This window comes from Trichechus manatus, unplaced genomic scaffold (assembly GCF_000243295.1).
Source record: "Trichechus manatus latirostris isolate Lorelei unplaced genomic scaffold, TriManLat1.0 scaffold00054, whole genome shotgun sequence".
Taxonomy (NCBI): Eukaryota; Metazoa; Chordata; class Mammalia; order Sirenia; family Trichechidae; genus Trichechus; species Trichechus manatus.
The window spans coordinates 9353277-9363458 of NW_004443990.1; positions in this window are offsets into that span (position 1 = coordinate 9353277).

Sequence of the window (10182 nt, forward strand, 5' to 3'; positions counted from 1 at the left end):
AATAAGTTCTTTAAAAGGTTATGCTTATGCACTGGTCCTAGGACCACACTTTGAGAATCACTGTTGTAGTCTTTCTGTCTAGAATAGCCTTCCTCTTCCTCCTGATTTGTCTTAATCTCTCTTACTCATCCTTCAAATTTATCTCAAACCACTCCTGCCTTCTCCCAAAGGCTTCTCTGATCCTGTTGATAATAACCAGGCAAAACAGCATTAAGTTATCTGAGTTATCTCTTCAGAAGAAATAAGCATCTATTACTGGGTGGATGTGGCAGGTCAGTGGCACCCAAAAGCCTCAGTAGAGATTATGAAGAAAAAAAAAAAAAACTCATAGGTTTATATAGAAGTAATCTATTTGCAGAGAATTGTTTAGATGCTTCAACAATTTTGATAATCCAGAACTTCATTTGGGGTAATATCTTTTTTATATCACTGGATGTAAAATTCAGAGCCCTGGTGGCTCAGTGATTAAGAGCTACGGCTGCTACCCAAAAGGTCAACAGTTCGAATCCACTGGCCACTCCTTGGAAATCCTATGGGGCAGTTCTCCTCTGTCCTATAGGGTTGTTATGAGTCAGAATCCACTCGAGCGTGAGTTTGGTTTGGTTTGGAATGTAAAGCTCAAAATTCGTTTTATGGAATTTATTCTGAGGGACCTGATCTTTAAGGAAACATTATGAATTTTTAGTAATGAGATAATAGGTGAAGCCTAGATACATGTTAACATATTCTCATTGGCCATGGGCTGGGGAGAGGTGGAAGGGGATCCAGATTTGGTAGATGAGCAATTACTCCAGGTTAGAGCTTGAAGCTCAGCTATACGTTTTGACTGAAGATAACTAAGTAATAAATATATGCAAAGTGCTTACCATGTGCCAATTCCTATGACAAAGGAATCCAGGCTTCAAGAACCTTACGATTTATACATTTTGTTTATGTACCTACTAAGAAGACTATCAGTGAGCCCTGGTGGTGCACTGGTTAAGTGCTCGGCTACTAACAAAAAGGTTGGTGGTTTGAACCCACCGGCAGCCCTGTGGGAGAAAAGACCTGGCTGTCTGCTCCCATAGAGATTACAACCTAGAAAACCCTGTGGGGCACCTCTACTCCATCACATAGGGTCGCTATGAGTCAGTATCCACTCGACGGCAAACATCAAAGACTATGCCTTGACAAGCAACTGAGTGATATCTCCTCTTCATTTCAGATCCCCACCTTTTGTTTTTCAGAAGTCTAACAAGTGTCAGGTGTAGACCCATAATAGAAGGTTGTGTGGGTGGAAGAAAGCACAGGAAATGAGCTTAGTAAATTTCATTTCTTAATTACAGGCATATTCCCAGTGTAGGGCCTGTCAGAGTTACTTTACAGCAGAGAATGTGATTTCTAGTCTCATTTTAAATATAAATCTCTCAGGAGAAATGCATCAAATAAGCTCCTTATTTGATAGCACTGTTTTAATGGACATCTAGCAGTCCAGATGTCAGTTTGTTTGATCACTCTGGGGGTCTGTACTTCTCCAGTATATGGGTACAACCAGAGGTTATTTCATTCTTCAGAGGAGTTCAGTAGGTGTCCCCAAATATTTTTGAATAAATGGAATTCATAATTTTCAGTTAAAAAGTTTTTTTTTTTTTTTTTTTTTGGAGCAGAGAGGTACCTTACTAAGCTTATGCCTAAGAAAACAAGGGAAAAAAATTAACTTTAGAATGAGAATAGTATTTAACAATACAGCTATGATCTTTGACTTCTAATATTTCAACATTTCCCCATGTACTAAACTGGTCCACACTGCTCCCGTCCTCTCACTGATTTAATAGGCAGAAATTGTTTCTATGACAATGACATCAACTCAAAGCCATCTTTCTTGGGCTTACTAAAAATTATGATGCTTAATTGGGGATACCTAATTATATGTTCCCCCCATGCGAAGAATTGACACCTTCGAACTATGATGTTGGCAAAGAATGTTGAATATACCATGGATTGCCAAAAGAATGAACAAATCTGTCTTTGAAGAAATACAGCCAGAATGCCCCTTAGAAGCAAGGATGGCAAGACTACGTCTCACATACTTTGGACATGTTATCAGGAGGGATCAGTCCCTGGAGAAGGACATCATGCTTCGTAAAGTAGTGGGTCAGTGAAAAAGTGGAAGACCCTCAAGGAAATGGATTGACATAGTGGCTGCAACAACGGGCTCGAGCATAACAACGATTGTGTGGATGGTGCAGGACCGGGCAGTGTTTTGTTCTGTTGTTCATAGCGTCGATGTGAGTCAGAACTGACTCAATGGTACCTAACAACAACAACATATATCTATTTATTGTGGAAGTTGGTCTATAGCATCAGCCCAGGTTGTCAAGCTCACTCTTGACAATTGCCAGTGTCTTACTTTAAACTCATTTATGCTGGTCGCCTTGTAGCTTTCATTTCTATTTAGTAAGCTGAGAAGAGAGGCTTGGGTTTTGTTATATTCTACCCATAAGTGCTCTTTGCTTTGTAAGTCACACTTAACTTACAGTAATCATGGTACTTATAACCAAAGTATGTGCCTGTGGAGTTCAGCTACAGCTCTTTTAACTTGAAAGCCATGTGCTACATTCTTTGCCTCCAGAGAACCTTCTTTAGATTATTTAGTTGAGAATATTTAATTTTCTGTGGAACAAAAACAATAAGGAAAACATAATACTTACATGTGAGAAAAAAATTGAAGGAACTTGGATGTTTGTCCTAGAGAAGGTTTGAGAGACAAATCTTTCCACATATGTTTGTAATTGAAAGGTTATCTAAGGGAAGATAAACAAAATTTGCTCTGTTTGATCCAAGGTGTGTGGACTTCAAGAATTCAAGTGCTAAACCATCAAGACTCAACTGAGGCTCGCTTCATGCAAGGAAAAGCATTTCTTGACATCCCTTGCTCAATTTCCTCTATCTCAGTCACAACTAGATTTAAGTTGCCTTCCTCCCAATTCTGTCATTATTCCATACTTATTTTTGACATTGCACTTACCACTTTGAATTAAAAGCATCTGCATCATTCTGCCCAGGTGAAAAATTGAGCCTTGAGAGAAGGGAAGAGGATACCTTATTCCTGTTTGTATTTCTAGTATCTAGCATATGGGTTTATTAAGTTTCCTGAAACTATAAAAACTAGCACAATAGGTGGATGTTTCAGAAAGAGACTTCAGGTCAGCCTGATGAAGAACCTCATTCAATCAAGTATGAGTTCAGCAAGCCTTCCTGATTATCTTCTAAGTATCAAATCTGAGTTAAGTGCTAGGTATGTGTGATGGTTAATTTTATGAGTCATTTTGGCTAGGCTGTGGTGCCCAGTTGTTTGGTCAACACTCGGTCTAGATGTTGCCATGAAGATATTTTGTAGATATAATTAACATTTACAATCAGGTGATTCTAAGTAAAGATTACTCTCAGTGATGTGGACACGCCCTGTCCTGGAAGGCCTTGGGAGCAAAAACTAAGGTTTCCCAAGAAGAAATAATTCTGCCTCAAGACTGTAATATAGATATTTGGCTGGAATTTTCAGCCTGCCCCCTGACCTACATATTTTGGACTTACCAGCCCCCACAGTTGTGTAAGTCAATTCCTTAAAGTCAGTAATCTCTCCCCCTTACCTTTCTACATATAGGAGATATGACGTATAACCTCTTGTTTTTCTTCTCTGGAGAACCCTTACTAATATAGTATGTAATAGTGAAGAAAACAGTCCCAGCCTCTACCCTGATGGAGCTTATAGCCTCATTTTTGGAGACAGATATTGACAATAACCACCCAGATACATATATGGAACAAAATGTTAGATAATTTTCTAGCTTACTCCTCAAAGAGTCAAGGTCCTATCACTGTGCATATTAAAGCGGAGACTAGCTGATGACTTTGTGTTGAGAGTGAGAGCGCACATCATATTGATGTATCAGATTGGGAGGTGGGGTAGGCTAGATTGGTATTCTCAAACCCGAATCATCTGGGAAACTTTTAATAAGTACAAATTGCCTGACTTCACCCCAGACCTGCTGAATCAAGTTAGAGAGGCCAGAGCACAGGAATCTGTATTACTAAAATGCACGCCAGGTGCTTCTTAAGCTGCTGTGAAGCTAGAAAGCATTGGGCTATATACTCTCTAGGTCTCTTTCTATTCAGAGATGTTATGATTCTCAGTAAAACGTTGAATGGTCCTTTGATACACCTATGGCTATTGAAATTTCTTTTTTTTTTTTGTATTTTGAATGTTTGGAGATACTACAATTTCAATAAATGGAGCATAATGCAGTCTTATTGGAAAAGCTTCTTTTAGGTTTCTGCAAAAGGTTTATGGAAAAATCTATTTTTTAGTCATATGCTTTAAAAACATGAAGTAAAAATGCGTGATATAAAGACCTCTTGTCATTAAAGGGGATTTGTAAGCTTGAGGACATACCACTTATTTTTGTATCGCCTGCAGTGCTTTAGAATAGCACCTTGACTGTAGTAGACATTTAATTAACATTTGTTAAAAGGAACTGTTGAATAGCATCAGATAAATATATGATATTTCAGACTGCCCGTGCTTATTGGTTGTTCTTGCCTATTTGCTAAGAGTATAAGATGAAAGTGATACCCAGGCTGAAAACTATCAGCTCTATAATACGTCTCAGTGTGATCTCTGCAGGTGATATTATAAGCACTGTTTATCATTGTTGGGGCCTGGTATCTGCCTGTCAGAGTAACATAGACTTACTGTTTTTCCGTAGTTTTTTGTATTCTTACCTAGAACTATCAAGCAAGAAGACTAAAATTCTACAGAACAGGAAATGATGCCAAAATAACTAGTTTATTCTGGGGAAAAAATTTCAGTTAAACATTTGGTTGACTAAATGGAAATAATCACTTAGCTATCTTATATTTCTGGTACATGTATCTAGTATTGTACGAGCTGCTAAGATTCAGGAATTTTTGGGAAGGCTCCAGATAGAACCATTTACTATTAGTGAGTATATATTTGGTTTAGTGAATAAGGGAAATTGCTGATATAGAAAACTTTGGGTAAGGACGCGTGCTAAAATCAACACTTAGCAATTGCTCTTTAAAAAAAAAATGGATAAATGAGTGAAGAAATTTTTGTCAAACCACAACAAACATGGATATTTCAGCTGGAATGAACTTGAAAAATATAATTCAGATTATCTTACTACCCTGCTTAGAAGTCAATAGTTTTCCATCACACTGCTTAAAGACTCAACCTTTTCTCTATGACACCCAAGGCCCCATAATTTGCCCTTTGCCAGTCTTTCCCTTGTCATGTAGTGTTATCCCCCAACCTCTTCACTTATAAAATTATATTCCAGCCACACTGGACTTCTTGGAACGTACCCAGCATTTTACTGGCTATTATCAATGAGAAGGCCATCAAGCCATAGCGCTTTACTATAAGGAGCACTAGACTCAAGTAAGGAAGTCTAGGTTTGTCAGTTCAAGCATTGCTTCTTATTTGACCTTGAGCAGTGTCATGGATTGAATTGTGTCCCCCAAAACTGTGTGTATCAATTTGGCTGGGCCATGGTTCCTGGTATTGTGTGATTGTCCACCATTTTGTTATCTGATGTGATTTTCCTATGTGTTGTTAATCCTGCCTCTATGATGTTAATGAGGGGGGATGGGCAGCAGTTGTGTTGATGAGGCAGGACTCAATCTACAGGATTAGATTGTGTCTTGAGCCAGTTTCTTTTGGGATATAAAAGAAGCCAGGAGAAAGTCAGGGGGACCTCATACCACCAAGAAAGCAGGGCTAGGAGCACAGTGCATCCTTTGGACCCGGGGTTCCTGCACTGAGAAGCTCCTAGTCCAGGGGAAGATTGATGAGAAGGACCTTCCTCCTGAGCCAACAGAGAGAGAAAGCCTTCCCCTGGAGGTGACGCACTGAATTTGGACTTTTAGCTTCCTTTACTGTGAGGAAATAAATTTCTCTTTGTTAAAGCCATCAATTTGTGGTACTTCTGTTATAGCAGCACTAAATAACTAAGACAAGCACAAAACTTTCACTTTTCTGAGATTCTGTTACCTCCTCTGCAAAATAAATGGGTTGGACCAAATCTCCTAATACTTATCTGGCCCCTAAGTAAAAAATGTTTCTAATCTGCAAATATTTAAGTATCATTCCAAAGGTAGTATAATTATTTCCATATTGTAAAAGATTCTTGAGAATGCATGTTGGCTTATCTGGTAAATAATAAAAATTCATTGCTGAATTATGATAGGGAAATGATGACAGAAGGATATTTGAGAAAATGCACGTGTTTAATGGGTGCTTTTTTCCATAGATGTCTATACACATTCACAAGTTTAAAGGATACTTGGAAGATGAGTTTATGGTATAGTAAATAAAGCCTGTAACAAATGGATAAAGAGTTTGGTCCTTACTCTGGTTTAGGTCCCTCAGTCCACTTTTTTTTCTCCACTGTAGATGTGTTAGACTTGATTCTGATTCTTATGTTTCTAACCTGAAAAAAAGCCTGTACAAAATATTCTATTTTCAGCCAGATTTGATTGAGTATGCTGAGTAGGAATGTGTGTGACTGTATGTTATCAGTTTATGCTCAGAGCCTTATTTTATTCACCTATAGGTAGCACGCTATATGGTCAAAATACTATTAGAGAAACATAATACATGATTCATTAAATATTTCAGCAAATTCTGATTTTCATTCCATTGAAAATTTATCTTTTGAGAGAGGGGATATTTGAAAGTGAAACATATATAGCCGAAAGATACCCTAGTATACTTCTATATTGTAAACGGGACCTTTGAGATGGGCCATGTTTCCTACCTCATTAGCTATTGGACATAATGTTATATATAACTAAATAAAAAAGCTTTCTCAAATAGTTTGGGAGAAAATATTCTTAATTTCATCAAGTTTTTTTTTGAATTATAATATCTAGTTTCATTATTAAATAGATAAATTTAATCAAACCAAGAAAAATATAATGATTTACCAAAATTGAAAGTGCTATGTTATCTATTCGATGCTTTAATGAGACACAATCATTTTTTTATTTTGTATGTAAACATATTTTCTAAAATCTGGCTAGGGAAAAACGTATATTTAACGTTACTGCTACTAATTTTTTTAAATTGTACTTTAAATGAAGGTTTACAGAGCAAATTAGTGTCTCATGAAACAATACACATATTGTTTTACGACATTGGTTGCCAACCCCACGACATGTCAACACTCTCCGCTTCTTGATCTTGGGTTCCCCATTACCAGCTTGCCTGTCCCCTCCTGCCTTCTCATACTTGCCCCTGGGCTAGTGTGCCCATTTAGTCTTGTTTTGTTTTATAGGCCTGTCTAATCTTTGGCTGAAAGGTGAACCTCAAGAGTGACTTCATTGCTGAGCTATAACGGTGTCCAAGGGCCATACTCTCAAGGTTTCTCCACCAGTCTCTGTCAGACCAGTAAGTCTGGTCTTTTTTTGTGAGTTAGAATTTCGTTCTACATTGTTCTCCAGCTCTGTCCAGGACCCTCTATTGTGAGCCCTGTCAGAGCAGTTGGTGATGGTAGCCAGGCACCATCCAGTTGTACTGGACTCAGTCTGGTGGAGGCTGTGGTAGTTGTGGTCCATTAGTCTTTTGGACTAATCTTTCCCTTGTGTTATTGGTTTTCTTCATTCTCCCTTGCTCCAGATGAGGTGAGACCAGTGGAGTATCTTACATGGCCACTCACAAGCTTTTAAGACCCCAAATGCTACTCACCAAAGTAGAATATAGAACATTTTCTTTATAAAGTGTGTTATGCCAGTTGAGCTACATGTTACTACTACTAATTCTTAATCATGAAGAGATCCTATCAAGTCAGATGATAGTTTAGTTTTAACTTAAATCTGTGAGCTAATAACACTATAATTGTTCCATACCTGTGTAAATATTTCTTTACTGTTGACAAAATGCTTATACATTCCATGTCATTTTTTGATCCCCTGGCAACTTTGTGAAGTAAACTGGGTAGGTATTTATTTGTCACATATTACTAATGAGAAAGCTGGGACTCAAAGAAAGCCTTTATAAATTGTCATTCCTAAAAAGTGCCTTGAATTGGTATAAGAGCACAGGTATTTACTGTAAGTTGAGGCTTCTTTTGAATATATCACAAAGCACTATAAAAAAGATGCATTAATCATAGTTCTCAAATATGAACCTTTGGCGAGTTATTATCTAAGTCTTGGATGTTTGTTTTAGTATGTAAAATATGGGTAGTAACTGATGTCAAAGTATTGTGGTGAGGACAGACTGTGTTAATGTATGTCACTCTTAGGGCAGGACCTATCCGATACAATCCAGAAAGGCACATTTCAAAGAGAAAATAGTAATAGAAGAGGTTCAGGACGGATAAAATGGTGAACTTGTTGAGTAGGATCTTGAATCTTCCTGTTTTGTATGACCTAGGACTTGTGTTCTGTCTATAGTTATCTGTAGGCTTTATCTATAGAGTGTCTTTCTCTTTACAGTTTCCTGTTCTTCAGATTCGCTTGTGAAAAAAAGATTTTGTGACGTATGTCCAGGTGGCCACATGATTCTTGATATTTCTCATAGTAAAACCACAGAGTTTTAAGCTTGAAAGAGACCTAATAACTCAAATTATGCTTCACTTGATTCTGTTTTTGAAAATTCTTCAGACAAGTAGCCAATCAATTAGATTGTTCTGGTTTAAGACTGAAATAGATGGGTTTTGAGAACTTGCCTGGTCAGCAGAGCTGAAGAGCTATCAGTGTGCCAGGCACCACACTAGCCATGCCATGAATGTTATAATCTTGTACATGGCATGCATTTTACCAGAAAAAGGTATGTATAGGAAATGTATTAAAATTCATGTGCTATACTCAAAATACTATGGATATTTGCCCTTGCGTGGGAAACATTTATACATATAAAAGGCAATAATCAGATCCTCTGCTTTAGGGGTTAGGTTAAAAGATCCCTATGATAAGGAATTTTCTCAGCTGGCAGGATAAAGACAATTGTCATTCAAATTTGTGTTTGATACCATGTTGAATGGTGAAACCAAACCCAGGATGCATATGATTGCAGCTTCAGGAAGCCAAAAAAAAAAAAAAAAAAGAGAGAGAGAGAGATTGAGAGAGACAGAGAGGAAAAAAAATGAATCATGTGTTGTATACTTCTGCTGTACCAAGAACTTCACATCTTACTTTACTTTTGAAACTTACTCCTGTTTCCCTATCTCAGTGAATGGTATACCACATACCCAGTTACTAAAGCTCCAAGCCCAGTTCCTGCTCTGTACATTTAATAATTCACTAAGCTGTCACATAGTGGTTAAGAGCTATGGCTGCTAACCAAAAGGTCGGCAGTTCAAATCCACTGGGCTCTCCTTGGAAACCCTATGGGGTAGTTCTACTCTGTTTATAGGGTCATTATGAGTTGGAAATGGCTTGATGGCAACAGGTTTGGTTTCTTGGTTTGGTTTAAGCTCTGTCAATTCTGTTTTCTTGATACCTCTTGAATCTGTCACTGCTGTCATCACCTTTGTGGGGGCCACCATTACTTCTTACATAGATTACTACAACAGAATTTACAACTGGTCTTTCTTCCTCCAGGTTTGTTTACAATCCAGCCAATTCCATGCACTACAGTCATCAAATGCCTTTTCTGCTAAGATTGTATGAGATAAATCTCCTGTGTACTTCAGTTGTTTACTTCCATTATAGTACGATTCTAAATTTGCCACTTGCATGTTTTCTATGCTATAAGATAAACTACTTGAATGTAGTGACTGCATTGTTTACTATTCCATTCATAGCATATAGGTGTTACTCAAAAAATGTTTGAGTGAATCGGTGCATATTAGAACTCATATTGGTACATACTGTTTATTGAGACACTGTGCTAAGTTCTCAAGTACCTTTCTCTCTTCCTTTGTCTCTCTAGGCATATATGTATAATAATCCTCTCTCTCTGCATATATATGTATATATATGTGTGTGTGTATGTATATATATATATATATATACACATATATCTATATACACATATATATATATACATATGTAAGTTGGAATTGACGGCAATGGGTTTGGTTGGAGCCCTGATGGTGTACTGGTTAAGAGCTCAGGCTGCTAACCAAAAGGTCAGCAGTTCGAATCCACCGGCAGCTCCTTGGAAACCCTCTTGGG